Source organism: Pteropus medius, unplaced genomic scaffold (assembly GCF_902729225.1).
Source record: "Pteropus medius unplaced genomic scaffold, Ma_sr-lr_union100, whole genome shotgun sequence".
NCBI classification, from domain to species: Eukaryota; Metazoa; Chordata; class Mammalia; order Chiroptera; family Pteropodidae; genus Pteropus; species Pteropus medius.
In genome coordinates, this window is record NW_024349803.1 from 21,902,557 (window position 1) to 21,906,720 (window position 4,164).

The 4,164-nt window shown below is 53.0% G+C and overlaps 1 protein-coding gene across 4 annotated transcripts in view; it reads right to left on the bottom strand.

The window, feature by feature from the left end:
• Positions 1–1,421, bottom strand: part of DCAF1 (DDB1 and CUL4 associated factor 1) — a 61,387-nt gene extending 59,966 nt beyond the window's left edge. For 2 of the 4 annotated variants that reach the window (XM_039837887.1, XM_039837884.1), the window contains exon 1: positions 1,206–1,415. The gene's annotated coding sequence lies outside the window, so the exon portion shown is untranslated. Of the gene's footprint in view, positions 1–1,205 lie in introns of all 4 variants that reach the window. The other 2 variants (XM_039837888.1, XM_039837885.1) reach the window with 2 other exon arrangements.
• Positions 1,422–4,164: the final 2,743 nt, after the last annotated feature.

A 4,164-nucleotide genomic window follows, 5' to 3' on the forward strand; every position in this document is an offset into this window, starting at 1 on the left:
CTCAGGAACTACTCAAGAGATTTCGATTTCCTTTATATTCCCCAAATTCTGTTATTTTATCTCCTTAACATCCAAAAATTTATCACCACTTGAAAATGGATAATGAATAACTGCCATATACAAAACCCAAATCCTGAAAGTATCAAGCAGAAAAACACCAAATTGATTCTTAAATTGTCTAAACGTATAAACTTACACAAACCTTAAAAGTAAACTCCAGTAAACTGGAAAAAGAAAATTACAGAACGACACTGCCAATGTACCTCTCCTACGTTAATAAAGCGTTTAGAAGAGGAAGATGCTCACACAAATTAGTAACTAAAACGTGTACACTAATTAAAAGGCTTCACTGAAAACAGAGTGAAGAAAAACTCAGGCCAACGTGATGGGGACAGAAATGAATCATTTTGGACTCAAAAAGAACTACCACGGACATTCCAAAACTACTTGAACACATGCAGAGCCCCAGCGCTAATACTGCAATGAGAAAACCGTCTAGGAAGAGGGAGTTAAACAAACGCCTCTGACACCCCAGTTGAAAACGACTATAACCCACAGAAGCAAGCTCCTGAGCAGCTCGGCGGGCACTCGGAGGTTTGGTTCCCCGCCGCAGTCCCCGAACACCTCTGTCCACCCCTCCCCTCCACCAGGGGGGTGGGAGGAGTGCCCGGAAAGCTCCGCCCCCTCTCCGCCAGAGAGCCAAGCGGGTGCAGGGGGAGGCAGCACGAGGCCGAGGAGAAGGGAAAGCCCGCCCAGGTGACTGGAGGCGGAGACAGTCTTGGAAGGGGGCCGCTGTACCGCACGAAAGATGGAGCCCCCCCTCCCCGCCCCAGTCCGTACGGAACTGGGACTGGGAGGAAAAAGGTGCAAAGGAGCATGAGAGGGGCCCCTACTACAGGTAAGGGAGGGCACACTCTTGCCCCCCACTTAGGGCGGAAGAGTTACTCTCAGGAAGCTTCTTTTGCGGACGGGAGGAAGAATGTGCAGGCCCCGCCCCCGAGCCAAGAATCTGGAGAAGGAAAGGTCCTGTCAGGCCTCGGGCCCAGCCTCCCCGGCGGCCCGGCCGGCCCGCCCCCTCCCCGCCGGCGGCCCGGGCAGGTGCTGCCCCTCCCCCAGCCCGGCGCCCACTCTCCCGCCTGCCAGGCCGCGCGCCTTGTCTCCTCGCGCCCTTCGCAGAGACTCGTCCTCCTCCCTTTCCCACTCACCTTCCCGGGCGGCTCCGCCGCTCCCCCCTGACCCCGCCAGCGGCCACAGTTCACACACACCGCCTCAGGACCCGCACTCACTCTCCCTCACTCACACACAGCGCGACCACGGCTCCAGGGCGGCCCACATATTATGCGTCACTCGCGTGCTACGTGCCCCGCGCGCGCGCCCCGATTTGGCGCGAGGCTCGCTAGCAGGAGGCGGGAGGAGAACGCCAGCGCGAGCGGAGGAATATGGACGTGCCCTAGAGCCTCCTGGGAAATGAAGTTCCGCTTCTAGGGGCGGGCCCGCCAGATTTAATTGGCGCATGAGCACTTTGCTCCTGCGCATTGAGTTCTGGGATTTGTAGGTTTTCAAGCGTAACGCAAACTGCTGTGGACTGACTCATTGGCTGCCTCAGAAGGCGGAAGCAAAAAGTGAAGACTACGATCAGAGCGCCTGCAGTCCAATCCAGTACTTCTCAGTACCTTAATGTACCCTGTGTGACAGAGAAAAAAAGCCTTTGTTTTTTCTCTCATTATTGCTTGAACATATCAGGACCTAAGAAAGCATTTTCCACAAGCATATAAGAAATCACAGCACTCATTAAAAAGAAGCCTCTGGTTTTCCTTTGTCTTTCTGTTCAAGATCTTGCCTGTAAGAGCAATAAATATCCCTGGGTGCTATATATGAAGCAGAGAAAAGGAAAAAATTCAAAGGCCGTATATTAAGGCAGGGCTGACCCCAGAGGTCATCTAATTCCTCTGTTTCGCAGCTGAGAAGAGGGAGGCCCAGAGTGAGTGACACCTAACATCACACAACCAATTAGCAGCAGAACCAGAACGACTCCTGACACGGACCCCACAAAGGATCCCTTTGTGGAGACATGAAAGATAAATGTGACTCCACACAGAGCAGAATCTCTCCCTTACAAGATCCTCCCCAGCCTTTATCTCTGGGAGTCCTAAGCGAGTGTCTGTGCATTGCTACAAAGTCCTCAGAGCTGACACTTACACATGGGGAACACGGGACACAGCAAACCTGCTGCCATGCTTAGGTTCCACAGCTAATAGGTAGCTAACCAGAACCCGAATGCTGGGTCTCTTGATTCTGCTCTGGATTGGACCCGTACCCTCTTTCCAAAAGAGGAACATCCATTTCACTTAAGTGTGTAACTTGGAGCAGCTGCTCAGGCACAAAATTCTAGAATATGGGGTGGCAGTGCCACAGACATGTCACCTCTTTGCAACCCTTTCAACTGCCACGACACAGCTTTCTTCTCTGTGCTTCTGGAACTCTGCCTATGTCAATAATGGCCACTATCATTTCTGTTGGCATTACAGCAGGCTCAGATCTGAGCGAAGGGTTTTACCCACACTCTTTTATATAACCGTCACTACCGCCGCACAGGGTAGATACAGTCAGCCACCTGTACAGATGAGAAATCTGAGCATAGAAAGGTGGCCCAAGAATTGGGGCCCAGGTATGTGGATCCAGAGGCCGGGCTCATAACTTTGCCATGCCTGTCCTCCATCAGTCCTTCAACTGACTGTCCTGCGGTGCCACCTTGGGCCATGAACCCAAAATGCATAAAGATGGAATATTCAAGCCTTAACTACCATCCCTCTGTCCATGGTCTATCCAGTGCAGTGGTGACTTCCCCACTGAGTGGGGTCCTGAAAGGCAGAGTCCTTGTGAGAACCCAGGACTAACTCACCTGTTCCCGGCACAGCCTCAGCCTGCCACCAGATGGCACTGCTCCCCTTCAGGAACCCAGCCTGGGGCCCTAGGTCAGTAATAGGAGTGAGGGGCTTTGGAGAAACCAGGGCCCAGGAAGCTGGGGAAGCAGAGCAGAAGCTAGCTACACAGGGCTTATCTAGAAGCTGCTCACTCCAGAATCTCTACTCTGTAACACCCAGGCATGCACAGCCCTCTACTCCCCCTGCCATCAACTTCTCTCCCTTCACCACGCCACATGCCAAAAGCATACACACATTGGCCACACACACACACATTGCCAGAAAACACACACAGCCACACACACATTACAGCCACATGGTTGCTTAGCCACACACAGCCACACACCCAGCAGGCACTTTAGAAGCACAATTTAACTCTAGGAAGGGATATTAAAGCAATCGGTGGCTCTCTGGCTTATACACATGTGTTATCCTAAAGCATACCAATTAACACCTTTCACAGGATTTCATGCTATATGTATGGCCAAATATATTAAAGCAATTATTGCACATCTGTGTGCAGTATTGGCACAGCCTAACATTCTCTCCAGCATACACAAGCAATGTGCTTGCCAGAAAATCCAGGAACGGCTGGCATACACTAGCTTGTGCCTGGGCGATTATTTCCTGAATCACAGAGATCTCCTCGGCCCTTTTGAAGAGCATCCCCCAGGACTCTGCCCCCCACCCCACATCTCCTGGGGTCTCCAGCACACTCATGTGTGCCCTGAAAGCAGCAGTGCAGCCACCACATCTGTGCGCCAGGAGTGGGAAGCCCAGGGCTGCCCAGGTGGCAAGAGGCTGGTCAAGAGGTAGTCCAGCCCCCAGCCTCCCAGCACCAAGACTACAAACCAGATATGTTCTCCCACTTTGCTCCCCTCACCAAGGAGCAGGGCCATGCCCTGGGTGTGAGTACCCATGCCATGGGTAAGAAATTTGATAGCACCAAATTCTCTCTTCCCTCCTCCCCCTCTTCACCCTTCCACTACCCCTTCCCTCCCATCATCTACTTCCCGGCTCACCTGACCCAGGTGCGCTCACCAACCCATCCCTATCCTGGTGCCACCACGATCCCTGTGTCTCCTCCTAGGGCAAGGGGGCCAGGTCAGCTGTCCCACATCTACTACCACTCTGCTGGCTGAACAAGACTGCTACTACAAGTGTCCGAGGTCACAGGCGCCACCAAGGAGAGGCTCAGCACCGCCAGGCTCTGAGGACCCTGGCCTGGACAAAGAAGGAA